The sequence below is a fragment of the Schistocerca piceifrons genome, chromosome 11, assembly GCF_021461385.2.
Source record: "Schistocerca piceifrons isolate TAMUIC-IGC-003096 chromosome 11, iqSchPice1.1, whole genome shotgun sequence".
Taxonomy (NCBI): Eukaryota; Metazoa; Arthropoda; class Insecta; order Orthoptera; family Acrididae; genus Schistocerca; species Schistocerca piceifrons.
The window spans coordinates 30,629,228-30,653,895 of NC_060148.1; the positions used below are offsets into that span (position 1 = coordinate 30,629,228).

At 44.0% G+C, this 24,668-nt stretch overlaps 1 protein-coding gene and 1 non-coding gene across 2 annotated transcripts in view; one reads left to right on the forward strand and one right to left on the reverse strand.

Moving 5' to 3' along the window:
- LOC124720446 (coiled-coil domain-containing protein AGAP005037) overlaps positions 1 to 24,668 on the forward strand; it is a 992,798-nt gene that overhangs the window by 402,887 nt on the left and 565,243 nt on the right. The window lies entirely within an intron of this gene.
- On the reverse strand, positions 14,497 to 14,580 carry Trnas-gga. The gene is given in 2 exon segments: positions 14,497 to 14,531; positions 14,541 to 14,580. It is a non-coding gene; the product is annotated as a tRNA-Ser (tRNA).

Genomic DNA, 24,668 nt, shown 5'->3' on the forward strand with positions numbered 1-24,668 from the left:
GGTAAATTATTATATAGAATATTGAAAATTAAATTTTTGTTGCTCTTCGGAAAGGTTAGATAGGCAACCTGCAGCTGGCAGTGAGAGATGCAAATATGCGAAACGTAAACGCCTTAGAGTTAGTAGGCATACAACGAACAGCGTGCCACTCAATCGGGAAGCATTCGCAATATCCTTCGTTGTTTAGCAACAGCCCACACATGCGGATGCTGACTACTCCATATTTCATACGTGAGTCATGTGCCGGACACTGTACTTAGGTTCTGGACTTGCTGCATAAATATACAAAATGGTTCAAATGGCTCTGAGCAGTATGGGACTTAACTACTGAGGTCATCAGTCCCCTAGAACTTAGAACTACTTGAACCTAACTAACCTAAGGACAACACACACATCCATGCCCAAGGCAGGATTCGGACCTGCGACCGTAGCGGTCACGCGGTTCCAGACTGTAGCGCCTAGAACCGCACGGCCACACCGGCCGGCCATAAATATACAACAAACATTGTTAGGCACACATGTTTCGCGTACTATTTGCATTAGAACTGTTTTATCTATCGCAGACGCAGCTACGATTAAAAAAAAAAATCGACTGCACTTTTATGCTTCTCCCGCGCGGCTATTTTAATAGACTGCCTGTACGTGTTTTATGCTTCTCTGATCTTTTATTTCTCCGTTGGCGCTGACGCTGTATGAGATGCAAGTAAACGAATGGGGAAAGCGTGAAGCACTCTTCAAGAATCAAACAATAACTACGAAACGAAACCAAACAATAAGGTTAAACTCACATTATTACGCATCAACTTTGATCACGAATTCGTTATTCGATATACTCACTCGTAGGCGTACCTTAAATCTCAGAAATTAGTCTGTTTCGTCACGGCGTGGTGGTACAGCAGCCTTCTAATATTTAAGAAACAATCGTAGGTTGGAGAATTTTCTTTCTTAACTTAACAACGACGCGTTTTCGCTCGGATAGGGGATCATCAGGTTATGTTAAAAAATTTGGTAGACAATTTCTGATCTTTTAAGATGTTCTGATGATGGACTATCCGGGCGAAACGCACCGTTCTTAAGTTAATAAAGAACATTCTGCAACCTAGGACTGTTTTTTAAATAGTAGCTTAAATCTTGTTTTACGTTAATTTACAAAATTTCTTCGTGCTGAGTAGCCTCCCTCTGTAAGTTGTGTAAGTTCTACTGCTCTATGATAGTAAGTTCCTGAAAAAAATGTACCTAATCATTAAAAAAGTAAAATTTCAGGAATCTGGCTTTAAAGATGAACATAGCTCGTTTAAGTAGTTCTAAGTCTAGGGGATTGATGATTGGTTCAAATGGCTCTGAGCACTACGGGATTTAACATCTGTGGTCATCAGTCCCCTAGAACTTAGAACTACTTAAACCTAACTAACCTAAGGACATCACACACATCCATGCCCGAGGCAGGATTCCAACCTGCGACCGTAGCAGTCGGGGACTGATGACCTCAGATGTTAAGTCCCATAGTGCTCAGAGCCATTTGAACCATTTTACACTGCTGGCCATTCAAATTGCTACACCAAGAAGAAATGCAGATCATAAATGGGTATTCGTTGGACAAATGTATTATACTAGAACTGCCAAGTAATTACATTTTCACCATCGTGATGCTGTAAACAGAACCTGGATTCATCCGAAAAAATGACGTTTTGCTATTCGTGCACCCAGGTTCGTCGTCGAGTACACCATCGCAGGCGCTCCTGTCTGTGATGCAGCGTCAAGGGTAACCGCAGCCACGGTCTCCGAACTGATAGTCCGTGCTGCTGCAAACGTCGTCGAACTGTTCGTGCACATGGTTGTTGTCTTGGAAACGTCGCCATTTGTCGACTCAGGGATCGAGACGTGGCTGCACGATCCGTTACAGCCATGCGGATAAGATGCCTGTCATCTCGACTGCTAGTGATACGAGGCCGTTGGGATCCACCACGGCGTTCTGTATTACCCTCCTGAACCCACCGATTCCATATTCTGCTAACAGTCATTATATCTCGACCAGCGCGAGCAGCAATGTCGCGATACGATAATCCGCAATCGCGATAGGCTACAATCCGACCTTTATCAAAGTCGGAAACGTGATGGTACGCATTTCTCCTCCTTACACGAGGCATCACAACAACGTTTCACCAGGCAACGCCTGTCAACTGCTGTTTGTGTATGAGAAATCGATTGGAAACTTTCGTCATGTCAGCATGTTGTAGGTGTCGCCACCGGCGTCAATCTTGTGTGAATGCTCTGAAAAGCTAATCATTTGCATATCACAGTATCTTCTACCTGTCGGTTAAGTTTCGCATCTGCAGCAAGTCATCTGCCTGGTGCAGGAATTTTAATCGCCAGTAGTGTACTTTACTATCACATGTTTATACTGTTTTGTGGCAAAAAATTCAACCTAGCAAAATTTCTATTTCTTGGTCTAATTTTGTACACCAGTGTGTGCTACTTTGCCGTTCTTAAATTGTTATGCCACGACATGTCCAATATCCTTGTACTACTGCTACACAAGCCGCAGGAGTGCCCAGTAAGGCCGGAAGCTTGGCGACTCGAACCAGTCACTAGCTGCGGAAGACGGTAACCGGAGAGGGAAATGAATGACCGTGCTTTCGCTATACAGGTCTTCAGGTGTGGCCGGTTGCTGGGACCTTATGCGGTCGGCGTGCTTCAGTAAGGCTGTGTGGCGGGTGTGATGAAGCGGGGCGAGCCTCCATGCTGGGAAACCTAACGACTCCGTAATGACCGCCACTTTCCCTGCGCGGCTCCACCAAGTGAATACTTGCAGCGAAAACTCGGCGTGAAACTCTCTGTCTAACGTCTAACTGAACGGAACGAATAGGCCGGGACAGGGTGTGTAAGTGTGTATTATGAGGTCGGTGCGTCTGCACCACGACCGTAAGACGCACTTTCACTCGCGAAGTTGCGGCACACACAGGCATCCCCTCGACAATGGCAGCAAGTAGATGCTTCAGTCTATTGCTGGGTGAGGGTCCTACTTCATAATGTACAGTTGTTTGATTTTTTTTTTTCCGTCGCACTGCCGAAGACAGTGAAGCTTCATTCATCATCACTGTTCGCCTAACAAGGGAACCTCCCCATCGCACCCCCCTCAGATTTAGTTATAAGTTGGCACAGTGGATAGGCCCTGAAAAACTGAACACAGATCAATCGAGAAAACAGGAAGAAGTTGTGTGGAACTATGAATAAAATAAGCAAATATACAAACTGAGTAGTTTGTGGGAAGATAGGCAACATCAAGGACACTGGGATTGCAGGAGTGCCGTGGTCTCGTGGTAACGTGAGCAGCTGCGGAACGAAAGCTCCTTGGTTCAAATCTCCAATCGAGTGAGAATTTTAATTTTTTATTTTCAGTTTATGTGACAAACTCTTATGTTTTCATCACTTTTTTGGGAGTAATTATCACATCCACAAGAAAACCTAAATCGGGCAAGGTAGAAGAGTCTTTTTACCCATTCGCCAAGTGTACAAGTTAGGTCGGTCGACAACATATTCGTGTCATGTGACGCACATGCCGTCACCAGTGTAGTATAGAATATATCAGATGTGTTTTCCTGTGGAGGAATCGGTTGACCTATGACCTTGCGATCAAATGTTTTCCGTTCCCATTGGAGAGGCACGTCCTTTCGTCTACTAATCGCACGGTTTTGCGATGCGGTCGCAAAACACAGACACTAAACTTATTACAGTGAACAGAAACGTCAATGAACGAACGGACAGATAATAACTATGCAAAAATAAAGAAAGTAAAATTTTCACTTGTGGGAAGACTTGAACCAAAGGCGTCAATGAACGAACGGACAGATAATAACTATGCAAAAATAAAGAAAGTAAAATTTTCACTTGTGGGAAGACTTGAACCAAGGACCTCTGACCTGTTCAACTGCGAACCAAGGACGTCAATGAACGAACGGACAGATAATAACTATGCAAAGATAAAGAAAGTAAAATTTTCACTTGTGGGAAGACTTGAACCAAGGATCTCTGACCTCGTCAACTGCAGCTGCTCACGCTACCACGAGACCACGGCGCTCCTGAACTCACGTATTCTTTGATGTTGCATATGTGACCCATGGACTACTCAGTTTGTATATTTTGCGTATTTTTTCACAGTTCCACACAACTTCTTCCTGTTTTCTCAATTGATCTGTGTTCGGTTTATCAAGACCTATCCACTGTGCCAAGTTATAACTAAATCTGAGGGGGGTGCGATGGGGAGGTTCCCTTGTAAGTAATTATAAGCCTATAACGCGGCGTTGCTCTTTTATGTAATTATCCTAATTTACTTTAAATGCGAACATTTTAGGTTAGGCTTTATCGTGACTGTTATTGACATTAAATGAAACAACAAGTTTACTGTTACCATTCACCGTTTTATTTATTTCCACGACGCGTTTCAAAGATTTAAACCTCCATCATCGGGTGGATTTACATTATTTAGTATGACATTTGTTTACAAATATGACAGTATACATGTGATGTGTTACGACAGAGAAAGGAACCTGCGACCACTGGAGACAGTGCCACACGTTCCTCCAAAAACTCCTAACACCACACACACACACACACACACACACACACACACACACACACACAAATGTTATGCTACCTAATGTAAATCCACCTGATGATGGAGGTTGAAACCTTTGAAACGCGTCGTGGAAATAAATATAACGGTGACTGGTAACAGTAAACTTGTTTCATTTAATATCCTAATTTATATTAGATAGTGAATTGGGTGATATTGGTCTCTAGTGTAAAAACAAACATAGCTCATTTACGTGTATTAAGGGGCAATTGTAGTTTTGCAGAGGGCAAAATGTGGCAACGGCCTTGCCGCAATGGTTCGCCGGTTCCCGTCAGATCACCGTAGTTAAGCGCTATCGGGCTGGGCTAGTACTTGGATGGGTGACCATCCGGTCTGCCGAGCGCTGTTGGCAAGCGGGGTGCGCTCAGCCCTTGTGAGGCAAACTGAGGAGCTCCTTGACAGAAGTAGCGGATCCGGTCTCGTAAACTGACACACGACCGGGAGAGCGGTGTGCTGACCACACGCCCCTCCATATCCGCATCCAGTGACGCCTGTGGTCTGAGGATGACACGGCGGCCGGTCGGTACCGTTGGGCCTTTCAAGGCCTGTTCGAAGACAGTTAACTTCTTAGAGGGCAAAATATAAAAAAATTGTGATAAACATTCGTTGGAGTGTATTTTACTAGAGAAATGTGTGTTCTAAGGATATTTTAGCCATTGAAAGGCTTTAAGTAGTCATTTACTTTAAGGGCAGCACATGGTGCCACGCCCCCCTCTTGCCTTCTGCCAACTTCTTGAACAGTAACCTAATTTACTGATTTGTGAAAATATCTCGTGCTCACAGTTGGCTGCCTTATTCGTGCACTGCATTCACTTGTTCCTTGTCCTTCCAGAAACCAAATGAATCATTTAACAGTGTCATATGGTCCAGAATTCCTAAATATTTGTGGGTAAAGATACATTGAATTTGGGTGTTTATGATGCAGTTCTTTCATTTAATGGTGGCAATGTCGGGCGAGTTAGGCTACTTCAAAAGTTAGGCGTAATACCTGGGGAAAATATGGTAATGGCATGTTCTGAATTGGATGCTGCCTGTGTGAAAAAAGTAGATTATGAAGTGACCTTGATAGCTAGGAAGGCAAGAATGCACTCAAGGAATGCTAAGAGCGCCAGGGAGGATGAAGAAAATGCAGATGACCCAGTATATGGTGCCGGGATGTTCTAAGGTCAGAAACAAACCATGTTAATCTTTAAAGCCGGATTCCTGAGATTTTATTTTTTTAATGATTTTTTTCAGGAACATACCGTCGTAGGACAGTGAAACTTACACAACATACAGAAACTGGGCTGAACACCAATGATGCATTTTTCTTTCTCTTTGCTTGCGCTGTTGTCGCGCAGTTTTCGCAGGGTCGGTGTTGTTTACAAGTGGAATTGGCAAGGTTAATTTGAAGGGGTGGCTGGATGCTCTTTGTGGCACCACCTTTTACCCCCTGGGATGGAAGCAATGCACCCCAGCTGTCTGCATCTAGTGTAAACCATGAAATAGTGCGAATGTGTTTCAAATGTCTGAAGTGTGTAAGTGATGTAGGATGTGGGGACCAACCTGGTATTCATCTAGTGGGATGTGGAAAACCGCCTAAAAACCACATTAAGGCTGACTGGCACATTGGGATGGAATCAGTATACCCCAGCTGTCTGCGTCTAGTGTAAATCATGAAATGTTGTGAACATGTTTCAAATGTCTGCAAGGCGTGTAACTGAGGTGGGTCGTGGGGACCAGCCCATTATTCACCTAGTGGGATGTGGAAAATAGCCTTAAAAAAGACATCCAGGCTGGCTGGCACACCGGGACAGAATCAGTATACCCCAGATGTCTGTGTCTAGTGTAAATCATAAAATATTGCGAACGTGATTCGATTGTTTGCAAGGGCTGGAACTGAAGTGAGACGTGGGAACCATCCTGGTATTCACCTCGTAGGATGTGGAAAACCACCTGGAAACCACATCCAGGCTGGCCGGCACACCAGCTCTCATCATTAGTCCGCCGGCCGGATTCGATTCAAGGCCAGCGCGCCTACCTGAGACCAGGAAGCAGAGCCTTAGCGCTCTTGGCTAATCTAGCGGATCAAATTATGAATTAATAAAGCTTAAATATGTGGAAAAAAATTTACAATTTGCAAAAAATTCTGTAAAAAATAAATTATGCAGGCGACTTATCTACTAAAACAGGTCAATGAAAAGAGACTCTTCCTCCAGCAGCCATTACAATTTTATAACATTATCATGAACCGTTCACGAGATAAATGTACCTAAAATTGAGAAATTTAACTTCGTAAGTATATAAGGTAAAATCTCCCCTTAAAGGGGGTGCTATCTTGCTGTTGTTTTGGTCTTCAGTCAGAAGATCTCTCCACGTTAATCCGTCCTATGGAAGCGCCTTCACCCTTGCGTAACTACTGAAGCACACACGCTGTTGAAAGTGCTAATTGTCTTCATCTCATGGTCTCCCTCTACGCACTGCGTGTGCCATCTGCTTCGTTCTGAATGACCAACTAGCAAAGCGGTTCACGCCAAGCTGTTCAGTAGTGTTAGTGGAGGGGCCAAACAGTGCGCTGCTGTGATCACGAATCTGAGACCAACGCAGAGGATAATTAAGTTTAGGAAACTCTAATTTGGTACCTGAAATGTCGAAAATCTTTGCTACTCAATTCAAAGGTGAGAGAGGTTTTATTTTGACGATCAGTAGTTTTGACTGAGTCTCTTAATCATGTTGGGTTGTGATGTTTCTTTTTTTTTGCGAGGGTCGCCGTCAAACGCTTTTGGATCGTGTGCAAAGAAGATTCATCAGGTGAGAAACCTTGCTCGTGATATGCACACTATCTTAACGCATTGTGCACAGTACCGGTGGAGCAAGACTCACACCGCTGCTTCATGGTGGACAAAATAAAACTGGTCCAGAAAATATTTCGTGCACCTTAAGATATGCAACCTAGGTTACAGTATCACCTGCCCTGTTGCCTACTTCAAGGGGCACGAAATATTTTTGTGGGCAGGTTCTATTCTGCGCAATCTGCATGCAAGATACAGTTTGTGAAAGCAGCGTGAGCAAATGGCTTTCAATCTAGAGCTGCTCAGTCCTGACAATGGATGATGATGAATGCGTGTACCGGGATTGGAGGTCGCCACTTGAGCTGTTGCTTCCAAGTTGTAGCTGTAATGTGTGAGACGCTTGTGTCAGGAAGAAAACGAATATTGATTTCCGACAATTAGTTCCTTAGGGAATGAGATATGGTATTACCCAATCCCGATGTTTTCAGTCTGTGCATTGAGCAAGCAATAAAAGAAACCAAAGAAGAATATGGATAAGGAACTGAAGTTCAGGAAGGAGAAATAAAAATTTTGAAGTCTGCCGACGACATTGTGATTCTGTCAGAGAGAGGAAATTACTTGATTGGACAGTGTCTTGAAAGGAGGATGCAAGATGAACATCAATGAAAGCAAAACAAACCTAGTGGAATGTAGTCGAATCGAATCGGCTGATGCTGAGGGAATTAGATTAGGAACTGAGACACTTAAAGTAGTAAAGGAGTTTTGCTATTTCGGGAGCAAAATAACTAATGATGGTCGAAGTTGAGAGGATATAAAATGTAGACTGGCAATGGCAAGGAAAGCGTTTCTGAAGAAGAGAAATTCGTTAACATCGAATATACAGGGTGACGTTAATAAAACCGACAAACTGCAGGGACGGGTTCCTGGCAGGAAATGGAGGGGAAAAGCTCCTGTGAACATGTGTCCAGAAATGCATCGTTCCCACGGTAGAGGGAGCTGACGAATAACAGTTGTTCTGACCACGTGCTGGGTGTCCCTTGTGTGTTGCAGGGTGTGTGATTGATGCACCGTACTGTAAGCAGCGGAATAGTCCGGTATTCATGTCGGGAACAAGCCGAGAGGGTGTTTGTGTATGGCCAAGCAAATTGGAATGGTCAAGAGGAAGCACCAAAAATGGTTCAAATGGCTCTGAGCACTGTGGGACTGCACATATGTGGTCATCAGTCCCCTAGAACTTAGAACTACTTAAACCTAACTAACCTAAGGACATCACACACATCCATGCTCGAGGCAGGATTCCAACGTGCGACCGTAGCAGCAGCGCGGTTCCGGTCTGAAGCGCCTAGAACCGCTCGGCCACAACGGTCGGCAGAGGAAGCACCGCTACACAACTTTTAGCGCCCTTTGCGGACGTTTGTGTGATCATGGCTCCCTTCAGACAGAACGTGCAGGGGAGCGGCGAACTGTGTGTACACCGGATTTGGAGGACCAGGTTCTACAGGATATGGAGACAAACCTTAGTAGCTCCAGGCAAGTGACCCGTCAACTTGCTGTAAGCCAGAGTACAATGCTGCATGACAACCGCTGCTATCCCGACCCCCTGGAACACACAAGGAACACATGGCATGTGGTCAGAGGAACTGTCATTGGTTCAAAGATTCAAATGTGTGTGAAATCTTCTGGTACCTAACTGCTAAGGTCATCAGTCCCTAAGCTTACACACAACCTAAATTATCCTAAGGACAAACACACACACAGCCATGCCCGAGGGAGGACTCGAACCTCCGCCGGGACCAGCCGCACAGTCCATGACTGCAGCGCCTTAGACCGCTCGGCTAATCCCGCGCGGCGAACTATCATTGGTCAGCACCATCTAGCGTGGCAACGATGCATTTCCTGACACGTGTTCATAGGACTTCTCTTCCTCCATTTCCAGCCAGGAAGTCGTCCCTGCAGTTTATGGTTTTATTAATGTTCATCCAGCAGATGAGTTAGGATGTCTTTTCTGAAGGTAATTGTCTGGAGTATAGCCAAGTATGGAAATGAGATGTGCGTGATGAACGATAAATTTGTGGCACAACCCGACTAGGAGAAGGCATCGGTTGATAATACACATTCTGAGACACCAAGGGATCATCAATTTAGTACTCGGGAGAATTGTTGAGGGTAAAAATCGTAGAGGGGTCCGCCTGCATAGCTACGAGCTAACGTGCTTACCTACCATGCAGCGGGTTCGATTCCCGGCCAGGTTGGAGATTTTCTCTGCCGGTGGATTGGGTGTTGTGTTGTCCTCATCATCATCTCATCTTCATCGACGCCCAAGTCGCCCAATCTGCCGTCATGTAAGACCTAGACCTACAACCCGGCCATCAATGCCATATGATCATTTCATTTCATTGTAGAGGGAGGTTCACATGGTTCAAATGGCTCTAAACACTATGGGACTTAACATCTGACGTCATCAGTCCCCTAGACTTGGAACTACTAAAACCTAACTAACCTAAGGACATCACACACACATCTATGCCCGAGGCAGGATTCAAACCTGTGACCGTAGCAGCAGCGCGGCTACGGACTCAAGCACCTAGAACCGCTCGGCCACAGCAGCCGGCTGTAGGCTGCAGTAGTTATTGGAGATGAAGAGGCTTGCACAGTATACGGTACCTGTGGTGAGTTGCATCATACCAGTCTTCGCATTGAAGACCACAACAACAACAACAACAACAACAACAACAAATAAAAGTGTTCGGTTAAGCTTCCTCTTCTGTGTGTATAAATTTCACCAAACAAGTTTTCGGACGTTCTGTGTGTGCTGCAGCGCCGGCTGCTGTGGCCGAGCGGTTCTAGGCGCTTGAGTCCGGAACCGCGCTGCTGCTACGGTCGCAGGTTAGAGTCCTGCCTTGGGCATGGGTGTGTGTGATGTCCTTAGGTTAGTTAGGGTTTGTGATGTCCTTAGTTAGGTTTAAGTAGTTCTAAGTTCTAGGGGACTGGTGACCTCAGATATTAAGTCCCACAGTGCTCAGAGCCATTTGAACTTTTTTTTTTGTGCTGCTGCTGACTTCGAACTGCACTTGTATATATTGTGTATCTACAACACCTAACTGACCTGCAGTGAGTGTCAGCAAAGGAAACCAAGGAAGGATTTGGAAACGGACTTCAAGTTCAGGGGAAGAAGAAATAAAAGCTTTGATGTTTGCAGGTGGTATTGTAATTCTGTCACAGATGTCTAACGCTATGGACAAGCAGTTGAACGGAATGGATATTGTCTCGAAAAGTCGTTATGACATAAAGGCTGCAAAACTAAAGCCAAGAGTATTCGAATGCAGTAGAATTATGACAGGCGACGCTGAAGGTTGTATTGTATGTTAACCGGGGACCTAGAAACGACGGAGAGGCTCCGTCCCCGCCGCAGCCGCAGTGGTCCGCAACCCCACGACGACTACCGCAGTCCACCCCTCTGCCGCCCCACACCGAACCACTTTCAGGGTTACTGTGATGTTCGGCCCCCAGTGGACACCCCCCTCCCCCCCCCCCCCCACGGAACGTCTAAAGTGCGCGTCATTTATGACGGCGGCCGAGTTTAGGTTCGTTCTGCGCACCTGACGTCACAAAACACAGCCAGCCAATGAACAGAGAACGACGTTGCCAGAGCTCGACTGCAGTGCAGAGCACGGACGAGTGCCTTCAGTTTTAGAAACGTTCAGTCATAAATAAAGTAATTGAACAAAAGGAATGTCTTGCTAGCAGACTTTCTTTTATAGAAAGTTTGGAAAAAGCATACTTTATACCAATTGTTTCATATTCTATTAATTAATTAAACGGAACAAGCAATAAGCCTCCTAATTCAGGCGATAGCAAGGAAAGGTGTTTGTATCATTCTCACAAACCGCTTTTTCGCAATAAAGAACAGCGGTAATTGTTTATTTCCTATTGTACCTCGACGATGCGTGCGTAATTCATAGTCATACCAACAGTGTTTGTCGGTATTTTGCGTGATATTTTCAAGTCCTCCGGGAGACGTATTGCTCGACGAGCTGTGCTAGCATAATGGTTAAAGTGTATGGCTGCCAAGTCAAAGGTTCTGAGTTCAAACCTTGTTCGGTGCTTAATATTTAAAAACAATATCAAAGTCTCCTACTTCATGAATTTTGTTTGTTTGAATGTAATTTTTTGAAATTTCTAGTGGCAACTAAAATCGACCGTATGGAAAGTATACGCTATGGACTTTTACCTCTGCAAACTCTTCAAAATTTCGTGCAATGGTTTACTACATCTAATGCTGCAAAATAACTGCATTGAACATCGAAACAAAATTAAGCCATTTATGGGGGGAAGGTATCAGTCAAGAAGATGTGTAAAAATCAAATTTATGGGCCAAATGCTTTTTGTGAAATCGAATGACAAAGTGTGTCAAAGCAGTCTAAAAACCATGTGTCTGCACAGGCGAGCAGTGCAGTGATGACAAAATCGCGCACAGCGCGGAATGCGGGGAGCACGTCTGTGCAGCAGCGAAAGGGTTAATGCGGCCGTGGTGGCTTTACTTCATAAACTGCGCGCTCCCCCCTAAACCTAAGTTTGCGGACTATACTATACTATGGCGCTGCTTCTCTTGGTGCGTACAACTGGCAACGCAGCAATCTCCCGCGTCTGGGCGGGTGTGCGCGAACCGCCAAGACAAAAAAATTCAGCTATAACACCAGACGAGTGTAACTCCAAATGTTTGCGTCGTAGTCTTAGTTTCGTAACGCTTCCCAACCGATTTTGAAGAAAGTATGCGGCTAAAGAATCTGATTTTTGTACACGTGGTAGTGCAACATCTTAGCTTCGTATTGAATCATTTATCTTTCCATATTTCTTAACAGTCATTGTGAAATGATGCTATTTGTCAACGTTGTGCACTTGATTTACAAATCTTGTAGTGTAAAAGTTATGTAGCGGTTAGCTTACTGTTAGATCCGTTTTAGACCATACATTGTTGGGAATGAAATGTAGCTAAAAGTACCAAAAAGTTTTTGAAATGATAATGATACTGATATCTGTCTCTGGTCTCAAGTAATGCGAGTTATTCAGTGGCGTCAGTGCCGCGTCCGCAAGCCACGGAGTTCGCGCGGTTACAGCTTGGTTTAGTGTAGTCATATAATGCAGCACAGAAAAAAAAAACTAATTACTAGTGATCAGCGCAGACCTAGTGCCGGTCCCTCTTATTATTATTTTAATGGTCTCATTCTCTAGATAAATCCAAATGTATAAGAATTTTTCCCTCGGCTACTGGACAATTCATCTGCTATGCTTTTATAATTGGCCACACGTTGCATCACAAAAGACAAACAATTATTTGTCATCAACATCCTACAATTAGTATGATGTACATTTCGTATTTCGAACTAAAAGATAACTGAAGCGCAATTCTGTAGTCTCGTTGTCTACTTTGACAGAAAAAATAATGGAGAGTTAATGAAACTACTGTAGATCGGCACAGATGTGCGTTTCATTGTTCTTCATTGTTTTTTTTTCTTCCCTGGCGGGCTGCGCTGCACTGTCAAGGTAATCCCCACTCTTTGGCTAAATGTCTGGCGGGAGGCCAAATAAATAAGTTTAAAAAGGTCTCCACCCTTCGACAGCTGACAAGCAAGTCAGTAGAAAACGCAGCTGCAGTCAACAGTTGCTCGCCTTTAGCTAGTCTGTGCTGTCGTGTAGAACAATTTCTTCACTCTTTTATTGGTATTGTTTTGACTCTGCAGTAACTCGTAGAGTTTTGAAGTACAGAAGAACTAGGAGGTTATGGATTCATCCTATGAATAGCGACAGACATTTAGGAGAGTTTTTTTCTTTATATGAAGAATTTAAAAACTATCCTGAAAAATTTTATTCAAATTACAGAATGAATCATAATACATTTCAGTATGTGCTGCAGAACATTCAAGACAAAATTTCTAAACAGAACACAAATTTTCGCAGAAGTATAACAGCAGAAGAAAAATTGTGTATAACGATAAGGTAAGATTCGTTAGTACAAAATTTTTGGTTTGCAGTAGAACTTTGTACAGCATTCGCTACCACCAGTTAATTGTAGTCATGCTTTTGTATTTTAAATTTGACAAACGCTGACCTCTGAGGGGAAGAGAGTTTATGGGACTCCTGAGAATCATTAGGAAGTAATTAGCTTCGTCATTTTGGGTAATGTCTTGCTGTGCCTTCAACGAAGAATCGCAGAAATACTCCTTCAGAATTTTCCAACTTTTTTCTTCTTTTTTCTTCTTGATGCAGCGCTTGGCAGTGGTGATGGTTCATCATGTGGAGCCACTGATGACCTCACAGAATTCTTTTCATTACCTTGTAAGATAGACAGATTGATAGGCGAAGAGTTTTGAGATAATGCCCTTTGACTCAGTGGTTCTATTTCCACTGATAAGGAACTGCCACAGCATGACTTTACAATGCATTATCATCTGGTAGGGACACATTTCCGTCCCTCAGTGACACTCATATCTGTCTCCGTTTACAAGTAAATGCGAACTATTCAGTGGCGGCAATGCCGCGATCGCTGGCAAGCTATTGTTGTAAACGCATGTAAATACGGTAGATTAAATAAATGAAATAAAAGTAATTTCGCATGTATCATTATAATAAACGTAATTTTTCCTCACTGATTGTGAAATGTGAGGTAACACCTTAAAATAAAAGACGTGTGCAGTCACACTTGTGATGAATGCAGAAGGGAGACGTGTGATGCGTGTACTGCAGAAGCTGTAGTGCTGCGCCACAGGCTCGCGCCTGCGGTCGGCTCGCGCCGGCAACATTAAACACTCGGAATGTCGCCGGCTCGGCTCCGGGAGGCTCACGCCGTGTCGGCGCGGCCCGGCCGCCAGCGTGAACACCGCAATTCAAAACCATGTGTTTGATATCAAAGCGGGCGGCGGCCCGGCCAGGCTCGGCTCGGCTCGGCCCGGCCGGCAGTGTGAACACAGCCTTAATGGTTCAAAATGGTTCAAATGGCTCTGAGCACTATGGGACTCAACTGCTGTGGTCATAAGTCCCCTAGAACTTAGAACTACTTAAACCTAACTAACCTAAGGGCATCACACACATCCATGCCGGAGGCAGGATTCGAACCTGCGACCGTAGCGGTCGTGCGGTTCCAGGCTGTAGCGCCTTTAACCGCTCGGCCACTCCGGCCGGTCAGAGTAATGGTGGTGTACGCGTGCGTGGAGGACTTCTTTGTCCAGCAATCGCCGACATAGTGTACCTGAGGCAGAATAAGGGGTAACCAGCCCGCATTCGCCGAGGCAGATGGAAAACCGCCTAAAAACCATCCACAGACTGGCCGCCTCACCAGACCTCGTCACTAATCCGCCGGGCGGATTCGTGCCGGGGACCAGGCGCCCCTCCCCAATCCGGAAAGCCGAGCGTTAGACCGCACGGCTAACTGGGCGGGCATGCTGAAGGTTACGAAGTGAGACACTAAAATGAGTTGCTATTTGGGCAGCAAAATAACTCCTTGATGGGTCAAATCGAGCTTCGGATGCCGCCCGCCGGCTTTGAGCCTCGACAAAGTACTGTTTTGATGGGCAACGTCATTCATTAACGAGCTTCGGCCATAGATACATAACAAGCTTACGCTCTTAATCTGTCAGATCAACCATTACCTTTGCTTGTCCCAGTAACGAGCGAAAGTAGTGCTTGCAATTTACGTGAAATTGCGATTATCGATTAATGCATTTTCCTTTCGACTATAAAATTCTTGCCTAGTGTACTATTTGCTTTGAGAGATCGAGTTTCACGTTGTGTGTCATTGTTATGTAACCCTGTTTCACTCCGGCACTGAGTTTCGTTGACTGTCGTGATTTTTAGGCGACTCCGTCATTGCAGCCTTGTGGCTTTGTGTACTGCCGTTGGCTTCTAGATTTTTCTGTTGTCTATTAAGTCTCTTTACAACTTCAAAATCTTTTTACAACGGTATTTGCTGAAGTATTTTCACAACTTTTCTTTTATTGTAATCAGTGTTTACAAAAGTTTTTTTGACAGTGTTTAATAGGCCTCTTTAGTTGCACTGAGCTCATCAAGACGGTACTCGATTTCTTGCCATGTTCGCTGTAGCATAGCGTCATCAGCGGTGGCAATGGCATTACGAATCGTTTCCCTCAAGTCGGCAATGTGCCGTATCTGTGTTTGAAAGACTGTATCTTTCACATACCCCTATAAAAAAAAAGTCCAAGGGAGTGATATCTGGCGAACGCAGTGGCCAAGGAATTGGCCCATCCCTCCCAATCCATTTGTCTGGAAATATTTCATTGAGGAAATGACGAACATGCAGTCCCCAATGTGGTGGTGCACCATCTTGCAGGAAAATGATGGTTGTAAGTCAATCATTGCAAAACAGACATAATGTCTAATGGCATAGCAGCAGTCAGTGATTGTATAATGTTACTTATAATATGTCTTGACGGCAAATTTTTTTATTCATATGACCGGTTTCGGTTCATTCAGAACCATCTTCAGGTCTGATATTTCAGTTACAGGAGTAACCAGTCCAAATCCAGCAACTTTCACACGCAGCATGTGAAAGTTGCTGGATCTGAAATATCAGATCTGAAGATGGTTCTGAATGAACCGAAACCGGTCATATGAATAAAAAAATTTTGCCGTCAAGACGGATTATAAGTAACACTAAGTCAATCAGTTGTGGTGCTGCATATTCGGTCAGAAGGTCGAGGTAAACATCTGCAGTAATTGCTCAGTTGTCGAAGAAAAATGGACCAATTAGTCGGTTGCACATGGTTCCACACCACACATTCTCTTTTGGACTACCACGGTGAGGCTCCCTAGTTACATGAGGGTGTCCAGATCCCTAGATTCTCACAGCGTGTCTGTTTAATCTCCCAGTTACATGAAAAGTTGCCTCGTCACTGAAACACACTCGCTTGAGAAATGCTTCATCACCCGAAAGGCGTTCCAGCATGTTGAGTGCAGACTCTGTCCGTTTTGGCTTGGCATTTGGCTCAGGTGTCTGTAACAGCGGCGCTTTGTAAGTTCTTGGGGACGCCCTTATGCATAGCTGAATGTGGTAGTTTCAACTGTCTGCCAGCTGTGCGGATGGACTTCGTAGGTGAACGAGTGAAGACGTTTAAAACGCGATCTATGACTTCCTCAGATGTTCTTGGTCGCTCACTCCTCCCTTTATCTGACACTCTCCGTGTCTCCATAAATTTTTTGTGCCATGCACGGATTGAAGGGCGCGATGGTGGATCCCTTCCATACTTCGTTCCGAAGTTTCGTTGAGTCTGAACATCCGATTTTGTCTGAATAAACCAGGACACACATTGTGCCTTCTCTTGAAGAGTTGCCATTTTATAGAGGTTCAGATCCTTCCATCAACAAATTATATGAAACACAAAATTTTAGTATATATAAAAACTGTAGTAAACAGTGATTACAATAAAAGAAATTTTCTTAAAATATTTCAACGACTGCCGTTGAAATAAAATTTTGAAGTTGTAAAGGGACTTTATGGACACCCTGTATAAGCCAAATTTGTGCGATACAGCTTTACAACATCGCTGCTCGCTCACAATCGATTCAGATACCAAAATTATGCATGACGCGTAACAAGTGTTACTACACTTCTGACAATTAAAATTGCTACACCACGAAGATGACGTGATACAGACGCGAAATTTAACCGACAGGAAGAAGATGCTGTGACATGCAAATGATTAGCTTTTCAGAGCATTGACACAAGGTTAGCGCCGGTGGCAACACCTACAACGTGCTGACATGAGGAACGTTTCCAACCGATTTCACATACACAAACAGCAGTTGACCGGCGTTGCCTGGTGAAACGTTGTTGTGATGCCTCGTGTAAGGAGGAGAAATGCGTACCATCACGTTTCCGACTTTGATAAAGGTCGGATTGTAGCCTATCGCGATTGTGGTTTATCGTATCGCGACACTGCTGCTCGCGTCGGTCGAGATCCAATGACTGTTAGCAGAATATGGAATCGGTGGGTTCAGGAAGGTAATACGGAACGCCGTGCTGGATCCCAACGGCCTCGTATCACTAGCAGTCGAGATGACAGGCATCTTATCCGCACGGCTGTAACGGATCGTGCAGCCACGTCTCGATCGCTGACTCAACAGATGGGGACGTTTGCAAGACAACAACCATCTGCACGAACAGTTCGACGACGTTTGCAGCAGCACGGACTATCAGCTCGGAGACCGTGGCTGTGGTTACCCTTGACGCTGCATCACAGACAGGAGCGCCTGCGATGGTGTACTCGACGACGAACCTGGGTGCACGAATGGGAAAACGTCATTTATTTCGGACGAATCCAGGTTCTGTTTACAGCATCACGATGGTCGCGTCCGTGTTTGGAGACATCGCCATTGGTTACACGTCTCGGTCATCTCTTGTTCGCATTGACGGCACTTTTTTTCGATCCCTGCGAAACCCTACATTTCAGCAGGATAATGCGCGACCGCATGTTGCAGGTCCTGTACGGGCCTTTCTGGATACAGAAAATGTCCGACTGCTGCCCTGGCCAGCACATTCTCCAGATCTCTCACCAATTGAAAACGTCTGGTCAATGGTGGCCGAGCAACTGGCTCGTCACAATACGGCAGTCACTACTCTCGATGAACTGTGGTATCGTGTTGAAGCTGCATGGGCAGCTGTACCTGTACACGCCATCCGAGCTCTGTTCGACTCAATGCTCAGGCGTATCAAGGCCGTTATTACGGCCAGAGGTGGTTGTTCCGGGTACTGATTTCCCAGGATCTATGCACCCAAATTGCGTGAAAATGTAATCACACGGCAGTTGTAGTATAATATATTGGTCTAACCCGTTTATCATCCGCATTTCTTCTTGGTGTAGGAGTTTTAATGGCCAGTAGTGTATTTATCTCCGGTAACCTAACCGTTACTATTTCAGCCTGCTCTCTGCAGTGTTTCTCTTGATTTGCTACGTTGGAGTGTCCTTGATGGCTCCAAATAGCCTTAAGCGCAACAACGTACAAGTCATTATGTCGTGAATGTAGCGACTTCTATCCGTACAGCCGTAACGTTAATCGCACACTGCTAGCTATGTCTGACTCATCGTTGGAGCAACAATGATTGCACACTTGAGACGTCGATTGTTCGTAATACGTACTGCGGTGTTCCTGCCGTGGCCGCAAGGAATGCCACATCCGGCGTTGCTCCCCTCCCCCTCCCTCCCATGCAGCCGACACAGCGCGGGCAGGCCAGCTTTCCCGTGACAGCATGTTGTTTACATCCGAGCGGGTGCCATCGTTGACAGCTGTGACGGCTTGCAGAAGAAAGTCTCATTCTTTAGTGGCATCCACACCAACACGCACTATCGAATAAACGCCCTCCTCCAGATTTCTCCACGCACTCCAGTCTCCAGCCACTATACCCATCCACGTTGCCCTAGCGTGTGTTGTGACGTCGGCTACCCACCTCCCATCAGGGTCGTTTGCGTCCTACTGCATTACGGTTCAAAAATGGTTCAAATGGCTCTGAGCACTACGGGACTTGACATCTGAGGTCATCAGTCCCCTAGAACGTAGAACTACTTAAACCTAACTAACCTAAGGACATCACACGCATCCATGCCCGGGGCAGGATTCGAACCTGCGACCGTAGCGGTCACGCGGTTCCAGACTGAAGCGCGTAGAACCGCGCGGCCACACCGGCCGGCCACTGCATTACGGGTTTGTAGACTTTGCAACATTAATTTCGCGGGAATGCAGATTTTTTCGACCACTTTCATAGACGAAATATTCTCGCGCATTACCAGCACGAATTCAGATTATCCTTCTCATCACGTTAGTAATGTACCGGGTGCTTATAAATAAACTACACCTACTCACAGAGATCCAGTGTGGCATGTAAATATCATATCACAGCGAAACATGATGGATATTCTAATGCGTTGATGAGGAAATGATTTACTTACTTTCAGTTTACCGAACCAGGTACAAATTTAGCGCTAAGAACGCAAGAAACACGTATAGAAATGTTTCCGTACGTTTTGAGGTTGAAGCTCTTCTGTCCCTGTTTACTTACAAGTAGATTTGTGTTTGGAGATTTGAGCAAAACACAGTTACTTATTTTTCTTTTTGTTCCCCAGACATGTTTCGCTCAAGTTACATCATCAATCCGTTTTATGTTGTCTTCTATAAAACATGAAAAGTGCTTTGTACTTACAGTATAGCCGGCCGGGATGGCCGAGCCGTTCTAGGCGGTACAGTCTGGAACCGCGCGACCGCTACGGTCGCAGGTTGGAATCCTGCCTCGGGCATGGCTGTGTGTGATGTCCTTAGGTTAGTTAGGTTTAAGTAGTTCTAAGTTCTAGGGGACTGATGACCTCAGAAGTTGAGTCCCATAGTGCTCAGAGCCATTTGAACCACTTACAGTATACATACAAATTTGAGTTCATAAACTCAGCCTTTGCATATTTGAAAAATGAACAAAATTTTGTATGTATACCTTGCTACCATATGCTGTGGATTTCATGGATTTTACGTAATTCAGTGTAGTTGTTTTGTTTCACAGTTTGTCATCTGCAACCTACAGAACTTAATGTAGAACAATTGTGCATTAAGCTCTACAATAACTTTGTAATTTTGTCCTGGTTGTTGCTATTTGACAGGTATTTTTTCCAGCCGTTCTGATTTTTGCTCTATTTCTGATTTTTAACTACTAGTGAAGACATAATAGTGTGTAAAGTTTGTTCCTTGTTTGGGACGCGCTGAATTTCCTGGTATTAATCTTAATAAGGATGTAATTTCAGATAGCTAAGTCAAACACATAACATTCATATTAATGAAACTTCCTGGCAGATTAAAACTGTGTGCCCGACCGAGACTCGAACTCGGGACCTTTGCCTTTCGCGGGCAAGTGCTCTACCAACTGAGCTACCGAAGCACGACTCACGCCCGGTACTCACAGCTTTACTTCTGCCAGTACCTCGTCTCCTACCTTCCAAACTTTACAGAAGCTCTCCTGCGAACCTTGCAGAACTAGCACTCCTGAAAGAAAGGATATTGCGGAGACATGGCTTAGCCACAGCCTGGGGGATGTTTCCAGAATGAGATTTTCACTCTGCAGCGGAGTGTGCGCTGACATGAAACTTCCTGGCAGATTAAAACTGTGTGCCCGACCGAGACTCGAACTCGGGACCTTTGCCTTTCGCGGGCAAGTGCTCTACCACCGCGAAAGGCAAAGGTCCCGAGTTCGAGTCTCGGTCGGGCACACAGTTTTAATCTGCCAGGAAGTTTCATGTCAGCGCACACTCCGCTGCAGAGTGAAAATCTCATTCTGGATTCATATTAATATTTATAATAACAACTATGGGTTGGGTTGTTTTTTTGGGGGGGGGGGGGGGCGGAGAGACCAAACAGCGAGGTCATGGGTCTCACCGGATGAGGGAAGGAAGTCGGCCGTGCCCTTTCAAAGGAACCATCCCGTCATTTGCCTGGAGCGATTTAGGGAAATCACGGAAAACCTAAATCAGGATGGCCGGACGCAGGATTGAACTGTCGTCCTCCCGAATGCGAATCGAGTGTGCTAACGACTGCGCAACCTCTCTCGGTAACGAATTTGTGCTCAGCATACACTGATGAAATATTAAAATTTAATTCGTCGAGCACTATATGTTCTGTAACGCACTGAATCAGTTACACCTGATATGACAGTTTGAAAATTTTGCCTGCGGTTTAATTTGGCCTGCGAACCACGGAGGATTTTTCACCCCAACAAACACTACCTGAGGTGGCTTGAATAAAATAGACGACTGCAACTGTTAGAATTCCTTATTGGAGAACACGGCAAGTTCTCGCAAATTAAATTTGCCTGTTCAGATGCTTCACTCTGTGCAAAGGGATAAAAGAACTTATCAGAAGTTTAGCCGTGCCAAGAAGCGGTCGAATTAAAGTGATCAGGTCCGTGTCTACTTACAGTCAAAAGATTAAAGGTTCCATTTAAAACGGATAAAGCCATTCCCAACATTTATATCCAGGTATTTAAAACAAAGGGTACCCGGGAAGAAGTTTTAATTTAAGATTTCTGTAGCATACTGCTAATTCCAGTGCAAAGTCAGCTTCGAGAGCTCACTTGCAAGAGACGGCACACACACAGTCTCTGATGTTGACACCAGTCTTCAGATAGTTCACCGCGAGAACACGGGCAGTGTTCTAAATATTTTAGAAGAACTGGAGCTTTTACTAACACTGAAAAGAGCCCCAGAAAATACCCTCAACTCGCGGACAGATTTACGTCATTGAAACGTCCAAGCCGGATTTGTTTTAGTGAATGACGTTTTCAAGTTCTGCAATTGTTTTTTATCAACGTAAAAAACTTTTCATTTGTCAAAACAATGTTATTAATTGCTAAAATGTAGACTTTCACGGCCGAAATATCTGTGTCACAGAATTCATCAACCGACCACGGCATAACAGCCAGGATAATTATAATGGACATAATGCTATTAATTGTAAGGACACTGCATTTGATAGTGCTGGAATAGAGGACCCTAGATAGTATCAGGAACCCTTTTGAAATTAGTTGTAACAGTAATTCTGACTTACGCGACTCATATACAGAGTGCATTATGTCTGATTATTGCAGTTTGGTAATTTAAAATGTGCAGCCCACCTCCAGCATTTCAATGAAGATATGTGATTACTTAATGTTTGCAACACTGCGCATGCACGGCTTCCCGCGTGGAGATAGCGGTTAGTTTGACGCTGCAACGCTTCCTCCCCAGGCTGTCTACAATGGAGGTTAAATAGTGGCAATATTGACAACTGTTTCTCTTATAATGTTACAAACGCCGCGTTTTTTCTAGATATTTTAATTATATTTCGTAATAAATTATTTTAACAGCTGCTACGTTCTAATTTTTACGTTTTAATGGGTTTTCTTTTAGGTTGGGGACGCACATTCGCGTGTCAGAAGTTGTAAATATCTGAATATAAATGTTGGGAATGGCTTTATCCGGCTTAAATAAAACCTTTAATCTTTTTCTTCTTCTTTAGGGCCAGTAGCGTAATATATTTCTGATAACAACATTATTGTTAGAGTAGATACACCAAACAGCTGCTTATAATAAGAAATCTTTATTTACGACAGACTGTATCGGCTTAATCGCCATTTTCAGATACATGCAATTACAATTTTGATGAGAACATGTATGGATGCCAATGTCACTCATATTAAAGTAGCTGTCTTGTGCTCACGTCTGGATTGATGTGACGTCCATAGTGCGTCGTTAATGGACTGTTTTGTAATTGTCACTGCTTTAATAAGGTCGTAAATGTTGATAAGATGTTGAAATTAAATGTTGATTACGATGTGACACCAGATTGGCAGTGCCGGCCGAAGTGGCCGAGCGGTTCTAGGCGCTACAGTCTGGAGCCACGCGACCGCTACGGTCGCAGGTTCGAATCCTGCCTCGAGCATGGATGTGTGTGTTGTCCTTAGGTTAGTTAGGTTTAAGTAGTTCTAAGTTCTAGGGGACTGATGACCTCAGCAGTTAAGTCCCATAGTGCTCAGAGCCAACCAGATTGGCAGTGCTACTCTTCCTACGCTATATATTTACAAAGATTGTGCAGATGAGCAGCGATTTTATTAATCAAAATTTGGTACGATTATCTTTGGTTGCTGCATATGTTACTTCCGATTTATCCGTTTTCGTGTTCTAAAATTTCAATAAAGTTTTTAAGAATGTATTTGTGTCTAAATTCTGTCTGTTCGTTTAATATTTTTTGTGGGTATTTTCTCGTGTCCATATAAATTTCTAATTCCTCAAGAATGTTCATTGCAAAGCCTTTTGGTATTCTGTGCATTTTCGATCGTATCAGCAGTGTGATTTTGATTTTTCAAGTGTAGAAAGAAGCTCGACATTACATTCGCTCTCTGTAGTGTGTTCTTTATATCTCGCGTTAAAATTTCGTCCTGGTTGGCCAATGTAAAAGCTATTAGAGCTATTATGCCTGGGTTATCATATTCCGATGGTCTAGTGGTGGCGAAACGTAATTTTATTGAAGAGGTGTTATTAGTTCGAAAGGCTAGTTGAATATTTGTGGCTTTAAAAAGTGCATTAAATCTGTTGGAAATTCTACCAAGGTAGACTGCTGGTCTTATTTTCTGTGTCAGTGATGTTTCTCGAGTTAGGCATATCTCGCTATGTATTGTGTTCTGCTTTGGTGTTTTACATTTGTAATATAATTTTGCGATTATGTTGGGGTCAAAATCATTTGTATAGGCTATATAACAAAGTGTGTTACGTTCTTTTTGAATTGCTGGCTTTTCTAATGGGATGTTATTTAATCTATTAATCACTGAATGCAAAAATGCTAGTTATGAGCCACAGGATGACACGAATTGGGATTTATAATATTGTCAAATGGTTCTAAGCACTATAGGACTTGACCGTAGCAGCGGCGCGATTAATATTGTCAGAAGTGGTATTCTTTCTATAGATATCAAATGCGTGGCGATTATTATTTTTGCCAATTGCGAGGTCTAGATAGTTAATGTTGTCTTTCTCAGTTTCCGTACTGAGTTTTTGACTGTAAGTAGACACAGACCTGATCTATTTAATTCGTCCCTTTCTTGGCATGGCTAAAGTTGTGGTAAGTTCTTTTATCTCTTTATATACAGTGAAGCACCTAAAGATTTATTTTATTTTTATTTATTTATTTATTGTTCCGTGGGTCCAAATTAAGGAGAAGTCGCCATGGTCATGGAACGAGTCAATACATGAAATTATAACACGGTAGTAGAAACAGATAAAATGAAACATAAAAAACATATTCAGGTGACAAGTCCTAAGTCTAAATAAAGAAAATCAACAATGTAACATTGGAAGTTGCTCAATTTTTCAGCTCTTCCAGGAGCTCCTCGACAGAATAGAAGGAGTGGGCCATGAGGAAACTCTTCAGTTTAGACTTAAAAGTGTTTGGGCTACTGCTAAGATTTTTGAGTTCTTGTGGTAGCTTATTGAAAATGGATGCAGCAGAATACTGCACTCCTTTCTGCACAAGAGTCAAGGAAGTGCATTCCACATGCAGATTTGATTTCTGACTGGTATTAACTGAGTGAAAGCAACGAACTCTTCGGAATAAGCTAATATTGCTTACAACAAACGACATTAAAGAAAATATATACTGTGAGGGCAATGCCAGAATTCCCAGACTATTGAATAGGGGTCGACAAGAGGTTCTCGAACCTACACCACATATAGCTCGGACAGCCCGTT